Source organism: Oxyura jamaicensis, chromosome 9 (genome assembly GCF_011077185.1).
Source record: "Oxyura jamaicensis isolate SHBP4307 breed ruddy duck chromosome 9, BPBGC_Ojam_1.0, whole genome shotgun sequence".
NCBI classification, from domain to species: Eukaryota; Metazoa; Chordata; class Aves; order Anseriformes; family Anatidae; genus Oxyura; species Oxyura jamaicensis.
In genome coordinates, this window is record NC_048901.1 from 5,199,774 (window position 1) to 5,216,429 (window position 16,656).

Consider the following 16,656-nt stretch of genomic DNA (forward strand, 5'->3'; position numbering starts at 1 on the left):
ATAATCGATCCTATAATAAAACACAAAGATTGACTGGCACGCTGCTTGAACTCCTGCCTAGATCACTTTTCTGTGAGCTCAGGAATTCGAGTGCCGTAGTGGTCATGTTTCGTAGGACAGCAGCGGCAGAGCAAACTGGTGTAGGTCTGATTCTACCTATTCTGTCAGTACCAGCAGGGAAGCGTTGATGTTTCCCAGCAAATGTGGAATAAATCAAAATTTAGGCTAAAAGTCAGCTACAGTAGTGGGTTAAGAGTTCTGTGCACATTTCTTTCAAGTTTTGCATTTATGTTTTTTTTTAATGCTCTTCTGATCTTGGTATTTTGATTCCATCGCGCACTTTACCTGGTTGTGATTAGTGGGTGGGATTTAGTTTGCATTTTGGCATAGTTATGTAATTTTGTTCCATATTGCATGCAGAAGGTCTTGAAACTTGTTCACATTTTTCTTCTGCCTTATGTTTTTAGTATTGTTTTATTCCTGCAAATCTGATGAAAGCTTTTGTGGGTAAGAGATGGTGACTTTACAAGGAAGAAGAAAGATTAAAAAAAAAAAAAAAAAAGGCATGAAAAATAAAAAAGGATCCCCAAAACTATTGGAATTATAGGGCCCATAGCACGTGTAAAAAGCACTTCCCTGATTCCCGGCCCTCTCGGTTATGTACAGACTATAGATTTGTTGTCAGTGAGCTCCCTTCACTGGAGGCAGGCTCAGGGCGATCCAGAGTCAGCTCAGCCTCTCCATTTCGATGTGTGCCGTGGTGCCAGGAACTGGCCCAGCAAAACCCCTATCATCTGGCATGGGCGTGTACAAAGACACTGCCTTTTGGAGCGATGAGGATTAGTGCCCTGACCCTTGGTGGATGTGGGAGCTCGAGGAACTGAAATGCTTCATGACTGTGTACTGGCACTTAATGCAAATACAACCCCTCTGAAAGCAGAATGATTGCTGGCATCACCATTCTATCGGGGTTTGTAGGCAACCCACCTGGCCATCGGTCTTCCCTTCTCCAGACACATGGAGCTAATGGCCAGTTCTGGTGGCTTGAATGGTCCTACCTGCAAAACCTCTGCAGCTGTTGTGATTTTCCAAACTTCTTCATCTCTCCAACCCTTTCTTTTTTTTTTTTTCTTCAACAACAGCAACAACAACCAACCAACCCCTTCCTCCCCCAATTAAAAATCAAACAAAACAAAAAAATGCACCACCCACAGGAGCCACTTGTTAAACTGATGATATAACTAACTCTTCAAAGCTACCAGACGTCACTGTCGCACCTCTGCCTAGGGGAGTCTTCATTCTGTTAAAAGCTCCGGTTAATTAGCTTGGGATCATTTGTTTTCTTCCTATTTCTGTCACGTGGATCACTGCCTGCATGGAGGAGTGCACCCCTAAAGATACTGTTTTCTCAGTTCACATTAGCTCTGACCCAAGTTACAGAGCTCTGCAGAACACAAAGGATGTGTATTCTTGGCTTTTATTTGTTTAGCTGGCTTTCAGGATCTCTTCTGGCAGCCTAAGCATAGCAGGTACGGGTATGGCTTGCTGCACGTGCTCTTTGATGGATGAAGACTGAAAGGGCACGCAAAGGCTTGATGGCTTGCAGGCTCTTCTGTGAGATGAGTTGAAGAGTGAGAGTTTGTAGTGATGTGCAGCAAACAGGAGCTCTGCAGGGAAATCACGGGGTCCCTGATGCTTTCTTACCTCCTTGCTCAGGCACATCAAAGGAATCCTTCAGCATTGCTAAGAGCAGGTGAAACCTCATTGCATTCAAAACCTCAAAGCATTCTTGAATTTCTTGTTAGGCAGAAGTGTGCTGAGTATCCGCCATAAATTAGAAAGTATTTGAAGCAATTTATGTTTTATGTTTTATTTGTTTTCTAGTATTTTAGACAACAAGGGATTACTTCATTCTTGGTGCTCTCCTAGTCTTGCCTCTCCATTACTGGTCTCGATTTTCCCACGGGGAGGTTGCAGGCAATGGTGATCAGAGGCTGGAGCTTTGCGAGTTGTAGCAGCAACAATTTGGTCCTTAAAAATAGTCTTTCTGTTTTATGTTTTTCTCTGGAAATAGCTCTTTATTTTTCTCCTTTCCAGTAAGCGAGCACACCAGACTGAACCTAGTTGTTACGCTGTTATCTGAACCTGTACCTAACGGGAGGCGTGCTTCCACAAGTGACGTTCATTTAACTGTGAAAGTAGCACTCCTGAGATCTTAGCGTCTCAGCATCCTGCTGGAGAATGGTCTGTTTGGATGCACATTAGCGACCTCTTCACCTACAAAGAAAAAGGATAAGGATTTGTATCCTGCTTTCCACTGGAGAAACATTTCAGCACTTACGAGTGTCTCTGGAAGTCATTTCCTCTGAGTTTTTCTTGGTTTTGTACACAAAAAACAAGACCTGAGAATTGTTTCACTGCTGCTACATTTTTTCTCTCTAGGAGACAATAGCCTATTTCCTTCTGATATCCTCTCGCTAAATTTAAAATGTTTCTTTATTTTTTTTTTTAATTAGCTAATAATGGAACTCCTCTCTCTCCGTGGTTCTTCACATACAGTGGGGACTTTTGTTTTTACGATTCAGTGGCATACCTACTGGTTTACAATATGTGATTATTCTTGGAGTAGAGAATAGATCGGGGGTGTGTTGTGTGTGGAGTTCCTAGTTTCTTGCTTTTAATTTCCATTCAAAGTAGTCCTTAAAAAAAAGGATTCTTTGAATGACTGTGGAAATGTAGTTACTTTTTTCCATAGAAATCAGCCATCAGAAGCTCACGTCTGTAGCAGTGTGATTCCAATTAAATGAGATGATGTAACAAGATTCTCGTATGATAAATCTAAGCAATTACTCTAAACCTGGAATCACTGTAAAATAGGGGATGCATCTGTTTAAGAGGGGATGAAGTGAGAAGATGCAGACATTATTATTGGATAACTAAGCATCTGCTTCGTGTTGATCTCTTTTTCCGAACAAAATAAACCAGGAAAAGGGATTTTATTTTCTCTTGAGTCTTAATTAAATGATATTCATAGGTATTAAAAATAAAGCATGCAAGATATAAAAACCAAAGTCCTTCCATCAGAAGTACGGCTATGATTAAGATCCACAAGGAAAGTTTTGATCCATACTTTCTTCTGAGGATTAAAGAGAGTCTGATTTGTCCTTTTGAAAAGGACATGAGGTCATCATCTTGAATGGCAGCTTTCTGGAATGCCAGAAATATATTCTTTATTATTTGGCATGTGAGCGTATGACATTTAAGGCGCTTCTGTCTTCTCCTCATCATTGCATGACACTGTTACTGAAGGCACTTGGGAGGGGAGAGTATTCCGTGAGAAGTTGGGTAGCAGTAGAAAGGGAATAACCTGAAGCAAAACAAGAAAGAAATTGGAACAAGTTCAGGTCGGGGATTATTACTTCGGGAATTAGCAGCCAAAAGCACGGCAGCAGTGAGGTTAAAGCAGACTAAATACTTAATGAGCCGCAGTCAGACCATACAAAAAGGGTTGCAGGAACATGGCAGTCCTGGTACATTAACCAGCTTTGTGCCAGGAGTGATGGAAGTGCTTGGATACAAGCATAGCATGGAATATAAATTTCTATGCCATTTATATGTTTGCAAATGAAAAAAAAAAAAAAAAAAAAGCTGGTTTAACAAGTGGCTTGGAGACTGATCCAGCTAAACTGGTGTGGATCCTTAACATCAGTGCTTTTAAGTAACTGTGCTTGTTCTGGCAAACAAATCCAAGCTTGTTTCAATCCTATTTAGGTGTATTTTCTTGACACAAGTTACCTAGGTTGAGTTTTAAATTACTGGGCTAAATGGATGCGGTCCTCCTGGTAGAGCCAGCTCGATGGCTTAATCTTCTCTCTTACGTGCTACTTAAAGGTGCCTTCTCAGGAATGTGATGTCGCAAGGTGCTGCAATTTTTCTGCTCTCTGTCCTGAGTAGCTCTGTCTAGCCCAGCTGCTGAAGTGGCTTTAGTTCCAGATGGGTACAGCCCTACTGCCCCTGAGACGAGGCAGCGGTGGGTCTCCAGCAAGCAGAGCTGCAGCAGGTTGCACGTCCGTGCTGCTTCCTCCGTCGCTCCGGGTATCTTTATGCTGAGAGACTGTCTCCCACCTGGGACGTTGTCCTCTCTCAAAGCTGCAGAACACTAACATCAGGTTCCCGTCCTTCCCTGCTGTTGTGTAGGAGGCAAAGATACAGACAAAGCAGAAAGACGTGGTTTCTGGTGGTGGCGTTTGGGATGCCAGTGGAGGCATTCAGTCACCGCCCTTGCCTTAGCTGCACGGAATGTTAAGAACTGTTAGAACATCGTCTTTTACATGTTCTGATTGTAAGAAAAGTATGTTCCTTCAAAATAAGGAACGTAACCAGTACCTTTATATTGAAACCCAGATACCTTCAAGTGCCAAAGTGTAAGAGGTTTGGAAATGTAAGTTGGAATCTGGGCGGTGGATATTTTGTATAGTGAACCTTCACGCTGGGATGAGTGCTCCCTAGTGCTGCAGTAATGCAAGGAAGAGTAAATATTTACATCTGCAGTGTAAGGGGCATGATGTGGTCAGTGAACCAAAGGGAGAAAATCTGTCTGTATCTGTCTGTACCGGCCAGGCCCATCTGTAAGGTCTGCCATTCTTGATTAGAGGCTGAGTTTTCTCACTTCAAAGACATTCTTGTGTCACAGATGGGCATACTTTCCTTTATGTAGAGGGAGAAGGCATACCAAAGCAGGATATCACAGTTTATGAATTTTAATGGTATCAACAATAAATAAAAATAAAAATTAAAATTAAAAAAAAAACAGGCAAGATTATGACTGGAGTGATCCAATACTCTGTATACACAATTCAGTATTACTTATCCAGTGTTTGAATTTTAAGACTTTGGAAGTCTTCGTTTTAAGCATGGATTTCCTAAGTGTGACTATGAGCTGCTATTTATTGTATTTTCATGCCTTCAGCTCTAGCACCCTGTGAATACAAACTACAGATTTCAAAATCATTTCCCCTTTTATCACTTATTGCATATTGATTTGTCTCTTGCTAAGACTGCAAATCAGACATTTTGTCTTTTTGAATGTTAGTTTTCCATGCAAGGAGAGATGGAGCTGGGCAGGTGACATTGTAATGCATAGAATCATTCAGGCTGGAAAAGACCTCTAAGATCATCTCATCCCACCTTTAACCTAGTACTAAAGTCCACCACTATACTGTGCCACTAAATTCTAAATCTACACATTTCTTGAAGACCTCCGGGGATGGTGACTCAACCACTTCCCTGGGCAGCCTGTTCCAACACAGCACAACGCTTTCAGTAAAGAAATTTCTTCTAATATCCAGCCTAAACCTCCCCTGGCGCAATTCGAGGCCATTTCCCTTCGTCCTAACACTTGGTGCTTGGGAGAACAGCCCAATCCCCACCTCGCTATAGCCTTCTTTAAAGTTTTAATTCAGAACATTTAATTCAGAATATTCTCCCAGTGCCGCCCTCTTTCAGCAGCTTTGCCGAGTACCTGCTAAAGCCTTGCTAAGCTTTGTACCTGTAATGGGAAGCTGTGAGCAGCTTGTTGTCACAAGATGTTTGTTCGCATTCTGCTCTAGCAGCTGTAAATAAACATCCTGCAACAGGGCCGTGTTTTTGTCTTTAATCCAGGAAGGAAGAGAAGGAAGAGATTCAGGCTTCAGGTTGCTCTTATGGTAAGGTTGGCCTTGCGTGAGGTGCTGTTGTGTATGCTTATGAACAGACCAGAGAGTGCTCTTTGCCACCTTTTCTGCTTCTTGCAACTCCGATTCCTCCCAGAAGCCCCAGGAACTCCTCAGTTCATTCTGGGAAAGAGTAAGGTGTTTCACCCTTCTCATTTGCAGGTCAAGATTCACTTTGATATAACCTGTTAAGAGCTGAATTAAGGGAGAAGACGACTTCAGGGCTCTCCTGTTGCCAAGTCCTTGCCAAGCTTTGTGCCCACCTGCAGGGCAGAGCACTTGGCAACCAGCCCCACCAGCCCTCTTATCCCTCACGCTGCTACTCTAAAAGCCAAATGTGAGGGAAAAAGATCACATTCTTCTTACCTTTTTTAATCACTTCTTAGCTTGCATTGGGATTTCTGCATTGCCAGCATCATTATAAAAATTCAAGAGCTGGTAATTCAGCCACAGTTGGTATTATACCCTGATGTTCATTCCTTTTGCTTTTCACTCACCTCCTGTCCCCGGGGTAAAGGAAAGTGACATTCACGGAAAAAGAAAAGTTAGGTCAAAACTACTCAATTTTCTACCAGAGCTAAACTTGGCTGCACAAGTCCTGAAGGACGGGTGTCTACTTTCTAGAAAACAAATGATATATTGATTTCCTTTTAAAAGAAAGCACCGACAGGAGCATTCAAAACAAAAGCCTTCTTTCAGCAGAGCATTTAAATATGGGGCTGCTTAAATTGTGCACCGTCTTAAGTTCTCTGCTGCAACAGCTCCTCGGTGCCTGGCTTTGAACCCTGGCGTCAGCCGTGCCCCAGCCTCACCCGGCTCTGCCTGGCGTGCGGAGGGGCGCGGGGTCACCGCTCACACCAGCAACCTTCACTGTGCATCCCTGGGCAGGCTGCTGACGTGCTGGATTTCTGAAGAGTCTGAGTCCACTGAGGGTTTTATTTCCCTTCTCTGTCTCTCTTCTTTTCCCTTCTCTCCCCGTTACATACAGATGTTTCACTGTGAACTTCAAGACTTCGTTTCAAGTCTTTGTTTTGCAGGGATAGGAATGAGGCTAAGCGAGGTAGATTATATATATATATATATATATATAAACAATTTATTTCTCCTTTTTCCACTGTTAACTGCTTACATGCATTGCAGTGCTCACTTTGCCCAAATCCAACAGGTGGCTTTGCCCCTACCTCACTATTTTTATTGCTAAATGTGCTACACTGGCGCTGCTTTCTGTCGGGATGGACGGGGCTCACGGCAGTGTTCCCAGTGCCGTTCCCTGCTGCATTCCTCCCAGGTGATGCTCTCCTCCTCCCAGGTACGGGCGAGGGGCAGCTCGTGCCTGGAGCTGTTCCTTCTTGCCCCGCAGCGGCAGGGCGACACGCTGGCCCGGTGACTCACGGAGAAAATATCCTTCAGGTACAGGAAATGAGGAGACAAAGCAATCTTTGCCTTTCCCATTTGTCACAAGCTGCGTGAATAGGAGGGAGATGATAAATTTTCAGGTATTTCTAATTTGAAAAAGGCCTGCAAGACTTGCTCCAAGCAGATTGATATTTTACTTAAGATTCACAGGAAGCTATAAAACACAGCAAAGTGATGGCAATAGGATCCCAACGGTTTCTTAAGTAGATGAACAAATGCTTCAAAGCCTATTTGTTTAGTTAGTCTCTCTTTTTAATCTCTGTTAATTGTTGAGAAGGATGAAATGACATCAGTATGCACTGCCTGTGAATTATAATCTTTTTTAAAAGGATTTTTTTTTTTAAACATAGGTGTTCACCGTGATCCTGCTTTCTCAGGAGCGTAAGATAGCTGCATATATGTTTACTGGCTGACTGTAAAAATTCTTGCCATAATGATTAAAAAAGACAACGTAAATGAATAGCTTAGGAAATTGTTTTATTAATTGTGGGATACCACTTTCAGACATCGATGCTCCTATTTTTTTTTTGTTTGTTTGTTTGAGCCTATTGTAATACAATAAGTAATTTTGTTAATTGGGCATGCTATTAGAATTCATGTAATAATAGTTCATTTGGAAACTATTTTATTAAGTATTACCATTTCTTTGTACGACTTTGTGCTGTATGATAACACAACAATACTTGAAAAACTATGTTTTTAGTAAGACAATTGAACTTTTGTGTTTTACATACAATTCAAGAGATCTCGTTTCTGATCCTCCAAGTGCGTTCATAATAATCTTTAGACTGAGAGTGCTGGCAAAACTTTTAGGTTTGGGCATCTTTCTTCTTCTTGGGGATGTGCTGGTAGAAGTAACAGCGATTGATCTGTGTAAGTCATTCATTCCTAAGATCTGAGTCAAAAATTAAACAGGCTTTTTTTTTTTTTTTTTTTTTTTTATTTTCTGTAGTTTTTCCAGGAAGGGTTCATGCATTCGCATTTCCAAAACAAAAGTATTTTTACTTGTTACGTAACATAATCACGGCAAATATGGTTAAGGAAAAAAAAAAGCTGTGCTGATCGAGCAGAACGTGGACTGCCACAGGATGCTCGCTTTTTGAGTGAGCTGCTTTCACTTCTGTGCAGCACCAAAGGCAAAACAATGTGAAATATATATACACACGTGAAATATATATATTAAAAACATCAGCTGAATGTCCAAATTATTATAACATAATTTCTGGTGCGCAAAATGGAAAGCAATGTGTGAGCTGAGGCTCGTTCATCATTAGAAGTTAGAATACCATGCGGCATTTAGTGAGCTCATCACTGCGATGTTTTTAAATTAACTAAATATCAGATATGCTAGTAAAAAACAACAACAACAAAAACCCAACAACAACAAAAAAAGCAAACACAACAAGAAGTGTAAAATTTACAATTGGAAATGCTTCAGAGTTGGTTTCTTAGAAGGTGTATCTGACGTCTACGTTGCCAGTCAGTAGAAGACCTTATCCGGCCTAGCTACAGCTTGCAGCGAGCTTGTCTGTGGCTGGTGTGTTGGAGCATGTTCTCCCCACGGTAGCAGTCTGGAAGCAGTCAGGGTGGCATTATCTAAACAGAGATTTAGAAGGAGAGGAGAGAATGAACTTAGTCGCTGTTGCACAGACAGACAGACAATTTTCTCAACCCCGCTTAACCAAAAGCTGCCCGGAGCGGTAACGTTCTGCACATGTCAAGGGCATATCAGTTTGGCTGCACTACAAATAACAACTGAAATAGCAAAAAAGTGATGAAAGCAGGGCTGTGTTCTCTGGTAAGCTGATTTTTGCAACAAAGCTTTGAGTGCCTTCCAAATTTTTTTAAAGTGTCATGTAACCCTGGGTAGGTAGATTAGCAGGCATGTGGGATCCGTTTCCAATAAATGCTTGTAGATTTTCCCCCCTCTGTACCTAAAGAATCACATTATTGTGCCTAGATCTTTTTCTTTCATCTGGTGGCCCCTCAAATGCTGTTAAAAATGCTTGTTTCCACCTTATTTTGTACAATCTCTGCCTTCCCAGGTTTTCTGCTGGGTACAGAAGAGCCCAGTTTATAAAGATATAGAATTGAGAGGCTATAAAAGAGCTCCCTCTGTCAGTTTGTCATGCTTTAAAGGATTGTGGGCCCCCTGAAGAGAAGATTAGTGGAAGATTGTCCAAATTGTCAGGGGTTCTGAATTTTTTTAGCAACTATTTTCTTGTTTAGGCTTAGAAAAGAGAAAGAAAAAGGAAAGTCTTTCTATGGGATAAGGCGATAAAAGGGCAGGAATGGTGAAATTCCCTCTGTATAAGATGTTGATCACGGGCCATGTGGAGCCCATTTTTTCAATTCAAAACCTAAGTATCTGACACAGTGTTTTGAGACCTAAGTCATGAGAATTGAACATTTTGTACTTAGTACTTGCCTAGAACCTGAAACAAAGGAACGCAAATACTGACCGGGATCGACTTTCTCAGTGCTGTTTGCTAGCATTAATAATATAAACTATGTATCTCTTCATCCTCCATTGGATGCTTTTTGGAGACACCTTATTTTTACAGAATCATAGAATAGTTGAGCTTGGAAGGGACCTCAGGAGGTCATCTGGTCAACCCCCTGCTTGAGCAGGTTGCCGGGGACCATGCCCAGATGGTTTTTGAAGATCTCCAAGGAGGGAGACTCCACAGCCTCTCTGGGCAACCCATCCCAGTGCTCCAGCTGTGGATTCTTTTCTCTTTCATGCTAGTCCAAAGTAGTATCTGGACTTAATAGCTCTTATTTTGCCCTCAAAGTTCCCTTGTCCCCAGCCCTGTGGCAATGCCTTGGCATGCCAAGATGTAAATGATCCCCTCGATGAAGCGAGGCACCTGCTCATGCCAGGGACCGGCCAGGACTGTCCGTTCCCTTCTGTTAAGAGGAGGTTCTGCTGCTTGCTCCGTGTGCTGTTGGGATCCTGGAGGGCTTCTTGCAGGTCCGGGCCTGTCGTAAGTGCCACGTTGAGGCTGGTTAGCAGCAAGCCCTGTCCTTGGGGGAAATGATGGTCAAGTTCACTCCAGTGACTTGATCCAGTGACTCATGGGTTAAGCGATTGCAGCTTGCTGTCTTTCCTCTGGACTGGTTAGCTCTTTCTGCCATCACCAGCACGCATCTTTGACTAATATGCATATCCTCACAGCCTGGAGTGACAGATGGGTGAGGAGGAGGACCAGGGATGCAGAAACCAGGTATTTCTCCATGCTGTTCTGAGATTGTGTGCTGTGCGGTGCGTTTGTAACAGCCCTGACCCCTCCAGGAAGCGCTGGTCTCTGTCACACACTACACATATGGTTACCATGTGTACTGTGCAGTGCTTTTGGGATGTGTCAGATCCCTGCGTTCCCATGAATCATCTGTATGGTGCGCGCACAGTAAATCCCCTGCTTCTAGAAAGGGCCAGGTGTGCCACGAGTGCCGGTGCAGCTGATGTGTACGTACGCTGTTGAGATGGCTGAGCTTGCGGGCGCTGTGGCAGACCTGTGAGCAGGCCAGATGTCCAAAGGTCCTAACCAAATGTCAAACCCTCTGACGTTATTGGGACAAAATTTCTCGAAATGTTCTCTTGGGAAAGCTGCCTGTATAACAGAGGGGAGGTAAATTATCACTTGTGGCTGTGCTGGGGAGGAACACCCTTTGGTGTGCTTGTTTTGCGAACATGAAGCAGAGACAAAGAGTAACAAAACTGCAAATGGCTGGAGTTTCACAGGAATTAGTAATTCTAAAAGAGCTGATCCTAGAAAAGTATTGTGGGGCTGAACTGCAGGAGTTTACTGTAAGTTGTCTTTCAGATCACTGCCAAAGAGCCATTGTCCCAGTGAGAGCTCTCTGAGCCGACAGCTTCTGCACTTCCACCCAGCACAGCTACTGCACGTCCTACTTAAATAGCTGGCTTATTTAAAACATCACTGCTTGTTGCACTGGGGGCAGAAGTGTAAACCCCGTCTCATGACAGCTACTCACCGCTGTCATGAGACGGTGGGAGCCTAATGCTGCATAAACCTGGCTTTGGCTACTTGTGCATGCGTGAGTCCTCTTGGTCTTCCTGGGCTCAACAGAGAGAGCTTCGCCTTCCCCGCCTTGCACTTTTTGCCGTAGTCACACTCGCTGCTGAGCACCTGTTCCTAGTCTGAATGGAAGAAGTTCAGATAAAATAAACTGCATCTGCGTGGTGTCTGGAAGAAACGCAAAAGTATTTGTGCCTGAAGAAACTCAGGCCAGTAGCCAAGCACCACAGCCATGCGCCCTGCATTTGCAGCCAAGTAGAAACTTGATGAGTCTTTTATGTGCTTCTAGCAGCTTCGCTATTATCTCAGGTGCATTTAACTGTACAGCAGTCGCTGTAATTCAGAGTGACTAGAAGATTCAGCCAAACAACCTGTTTTGTGGCTAATCTATTCCGACTTTATACCTACAGGACATTGTTTGATGTTACTTTAAGTCGTTGCTGCCTGTGGGAGATGGTACTTCTGGGAATATATTTCTGGGTCACTAGATATTGCAAGGCTACAAAGGATTAGAGAGATAACCAGCTACATGTCTACAGTATCATTTGTTCCCAGTCTCAGTGGGTAATAAATAGCTTCACAAAAAATAGCAATAGTCGATATACCTACTAAACCATCTGTTCAGGACCGCGCAAATGGAGTTGGTTAAGTAATTATCCCTTAGGGGCTGTTTATATTTTAGAGTATCTGCTTGTCCTTTAGATCCTTAACCTTTAGACAGGTCCACATAGCAATGCCATGATTTATTTTCTTTGTGTGGTCTTGACCTTCTGCTGGCAGATTTAACATTACCTTCTGCAAGAATGTAGTTAATGCTAGAAAGGAATGACTATACATGAATTTCTTTACTTTCCAACCGGTGGTTTTATAGTTGAGTTTTTGTATTCTGTGCTATTAAGCTATCAATTTCAGGCCTAATAATCCACAGGGGCTGGAAGGGAATCGTGCAATACTGTAATATAAGAACTGTGTTTTGGGATAATACTATTCCAAATATGCTTACTTGCCTGCCTTTCTTTCCTCTCCATCTTCTTTGCTGTTGGCTACTTTTCTCAAGCCTTTAAAGAGGCAGAAGTCAAGTTCTTAACAAATAAATTTTCTCTTTGAGCATCTAAACCTCCTTTGTTTGAAACTGAGAAGAAACCTTATGGGTTGGAAGAAGACACAGCAAAAATAGTGTTTTTTGGAAATAGTTTTTTCTGTTGAATTAATGGTGCTGCTGCTGGGTAAATTTATTCCCAGTATCTGAACGCTCTACGTTTCTAATAGAAATACACCGCATACTGCTTTTGTATGAGGTGGGCATAATGAAAAGTAACTAGTGGTGAGGCTCCGCTCCTCTGGTGGCCTCAGAAAAAGGATACCATGCCTTGGGAGAGGCATGAAGAATGGGTTTGTTTTCCTGCTTTAGAAGTGGTGATCCCTTACAGAGGACAGCTGAAGCCTACCGATGGGGTTGTGTGGGAATACTTGCCCTACTGCTGCCAGTGGGGCAGATTTGAGTAAGGAGGGTGTTGTAATCTCTTCATTGGGTGCTTCAGCTTTTCACCAAAGTAGTGAGGCAAAGAAAGATCATGCTGTCAGTAAGACAACTTGACAGATCTTATCTCTGTGTGTTTGCAAATGAAATGGAACCGTTTCACATATATTTTAAATGGGTTCTGTTACTCGTTGCCTAGGCTCTCAACTTGCTTTGTGCCTTCAACTTTTTGTTTATACGAAAGCTTTGATAGCCTTTAAATCCATGTCTGTGTGCCACTTAAAAACAGACAAATCAGTTGTGACTTCTGTAGTCACCACTTTAATGGCCAGTCCCGAGTGCATGACATTTGTGCCTTTTGGTAAGGAATTAGATTTAATGTTTATAAAAGAGATGCTACAAATGCCTGACGGCGTGTCCTTTTGCGTTCAGGGGCAGGTTTCTAGTTCTGGGCCTGTGCTGCGGGGAAGTCTTACACAGGCCCTGGTCTGGAGTAGGTATAAACCAGGGCTGTAGATGTTGCTTTTGGGACTTTTTAATGATCTTTGTCCCAGTTTTCTACTCACAAAATGAAGAAAAATGGTATTCTAGCCCCTGCTCTTTATCTGTATGGTAAGAGGCCCAGCTCTTGTGTTACCTGCAAGGAGCTGCCGTGGTTGCAGAAAAGAGCACCCAATTTCTGAAGATTCAGATTTAAAACTTAAGCATTTGCTAACTACATAATGAGCTAAAACCAAATCATGAGTTGCTGTTCACTTTCAGGCTCATTCAGGGAAATGAAGCTTGTTCAGTGCTGTTGGTGGCGGCCGCTGCCCCCTTCTTGCTTGGCTCTCAGGTCATGTTGTTATTTAACAAAGGTTTTCTAAATTCTCTACTAGGATGTTTTGCCCTGAATTCCTCACCTTGTTCTCAAAAACAGCCTCTGTATGCTGAGACAGAAAAATATGATGTTTTAGTTGCTCTCATGCATAGAAACTTCATGGGATTATAGGCTAGGAGGACTGCATTTATTACGTAGCCTTTTTCATTGGTAGATGTCGCAGGAATACACGAAGAAGGTCAACGCCATTATCTCTTTTGCAGATGGAGAAACTGTCTCTGTGCTTATTGCAAACGAGGAAGCTGTCTCGCCTTGCAGACGTGGCCTGGAAGCTGTGCTTAGCCTGTAACTGAATTTGAACTTGTCTCAGAATTTATTCCTTTCTATTGCACCTTTGCAGCCCATTTAACCTTTTTAAGTGATTTTTTATCCAACAGTAAATATGAAATATTATTGTAGAGATTGCCACATCCTTTTTATTAATTACATTTGAGCTTTATTATGTGAAATGGAAATGGTTTAATTGAGCTGCTCAAATCTTTAAAATTGGCAGTATTTTCCTACCAGTATTGTAGTAGCCAATGGTCAGAAATACTGAGGACTGCATATTGCAGGGAAGGCTACATATGTCCACCTTTTTGGAATCATTTTCTTTCTCAGTGCAGAAATTTGTCTGGAAGAAATGCAGGGATTGTTTTTTCACATTTATCTGAGCTGTAAATATCCAGCAGCCGCAATGAAGGAGCTTTGTGTGGGCAAGCAGTTGATGGGAAATCCCTGCCCATGAAGTCCTGCTGAAACATGAGGCTGGTATGCCCCAAGTACCTGAAGCTTCTCTGCTTTCCACTAGTGATTTTTACACAACTTATTGTTTAGGGTTGGCTTAGGGCAGATCACTTTAAATAAAGAAAAAGATATGAATAAGATTAAAATCACAGTTGAATATAAATGTGCGTGTTAGGGTTAACCACATTTAGCATTGTAAGCACACGTTTTGGAAGGAAAATTTATTTTCCTGCTTCAGGGTCTGAGCAGTCCTTGTCCCAAAGTAGGACTCTCCTGTATAGCTACATGTCCATACTGCCTGATGCAGGCATTACGCTTTCTCATCTTGAAATCTGTCTTTGACTTTGGTAGAAGAAAATACAAAAATAGAGAACCAGCAGTTTGGCTGGTCCCATGTGTTGGCACATGTGGAGGGACAGGAAGGCGAAATGCATATGGGGTAAAGCACAGTCTACCAACTGGTGTAACCAGACTTAGCCTTTGTAGCTTAGTTCACCATCTGTAAAATGGTCTTTTTTTTTTTTTTTCTTTTTTAATTTTTCCCCCAGCTATAGCAAACATACCAGTATGTTACTGCATCTCTTTCCTGTAAAAGGCTGTGAAAATGGGCAGACATGGAGTGGAAGCTGGAGTAAGGGGATCTCAAGGACTTGCTTATTTTGGGGAGGACAGTGGGGCAGGCAGGAGTGGAGCTGAGTTCAGGATCTGACTCAGGGTTTCTGTGTTCTAGTAAGGGATTCAAGCCATCAATGATTTAAACTCATTAAGCTTGCATCTTATCCCAAATCTCAGCAAATTTTATGCTGTATTTCTCTTTTGCACATTTAAGATAAGCAATTAGTTTGCAATAGCAAGACCTTTTCTGTCTGCTATGAGGCCACTGAAGGATCCTTCACAGAGCTTGTCTTCGGCGAAATGTCTCTGTTACCACCAGTGCTGTTTATGTATCGTGTTCCTGTTGCCTGCCTGTCTGCTGCCCCTTTGCCCCAGAAATGACCCGAGAGCAACTTGGATTTTAATAGCAAACGTGAAGCAGTCTGTAAGGAGGGACGGGGACTTTTGTGAGGAAAATGCTGTTTACGTGTAAGAGATCATTGCATCTATAGGGCTGATAGCTGTTTAAAAGGTTAGCAAGCATCTCCCACTCACGCACACAGGGAGTCTGCCAGGTTAGATATTTCTGTCCTGGCATATCTCTAAAATCGTAATGACTTTTATTTAGCATTAATGTGGATGCCTTGAACATTTCTATGGGACTTCCACTGTCAATTCAGCATTAAAGTGCTATTAAAGTAAAGTGTTACTGTAAGAAGCAGTATCTGCCAAACATTTCTCAGAAGAGCACTGTGCTTTACAAGACGGGTAAGTGTTCACTCTTCCCCATTTTCATGTAAAAGTCAAAGATAAGTCTTAGTATTGATTAGACAAAACAATAGAGGAGAGATGTGTGAGAACCATTGGCAAGACTTTTTATGACAAGTGGCATACTGGTAATATATTAATTTGCTGTTCGCTGCACTACAGTGACCAAGATGAATCCTCATTGGCATTCAGAAGAACATAATGTGAAACTGCCCAGGAAGATAGGATGCTTCCTATGTAAAATTGCCAAATTGTTCAGACTGAAATGGTGACTCTTGGCTGTAAAACTACATTGCAAAACTCTTCTAACAACTTCTAAGTGAACTGTACTTGATATTTTTATGTAGCATCATATATATTTTACTTCCAAATCCCATTTTCAAAAGCAACGTTAATAATTAGGGACAAGTTCCACTCAAAGCTAATGGGGTTAGGCTTCTGTGTCACTTAATGTGACTTCAGAAAGTTTTAGCTGAAAAGATCAAAATGACTAAAGAGGGCTCGTGTTTCCGTAGGAATCTTCTGTATTCTGCATCACAGAACCTTATCCTGCAAAAGCGGTGTAATAAATCCTAAGATCATTTTATGACCCTCCTCCACTCTGTTTAGAAGATTTACAGCAGAAGTGGCCAACTGATAAAGTCAGAAAAAAGTAACACAAGTGAGATCATGAAATTGACTGAATAAATAAATCCAGTTCTGTGTTTGCTATTCAGTTTTGCAAGCTCTGAGGTACAGTGAGGTGATGCTTTCCAGCCTTCCTCTGCATTGCTTTAAAATGAAAGATGGAACATCCTACCCTATAGCATGATAAAAGCATGGGCTGACAACAAACAGGATGTGAAATTTTAAAAAGGGGTATTTAGGGAGAAAAACTGTTATTTGTATTTTTGTGCACTTGCTACACAGTAATAGGAAATTAAATGACTTCTTAATTTGAAAATGGATATTTGAGAGGAGAGCAGCGCAGAGACCCCTGAATGACCCAGGTGAGATGAATTGTAGATCTGAGACCCGCTCTGCCCAGTGCAGACTGTG

The 16,656-nt window shown here is 42.2% G+C and overlaps 1 long non-coding RNA gene across 1 annotated transcript in view; it reads left to right on the forward strand.

Moving 5' to 3' along the window:
• Positions 1–13,928, forward strand: part of LOC118171177 — a 67,105-nt gene extending 53,177 nt beyond the window's left edge. Inside the window, exon 3 of the long non-coding RNA XR_004753088.1 lies at positions 13,734–13,928. This is a non-coding gene — a long non-coding RNA (uncharacterized LOC118171177). The remainder of the gene's footprint in view (positions 1–13,733) is intronic.
• Positions 13,929–16,656: the final 2,728 nt, after the last annotated feature.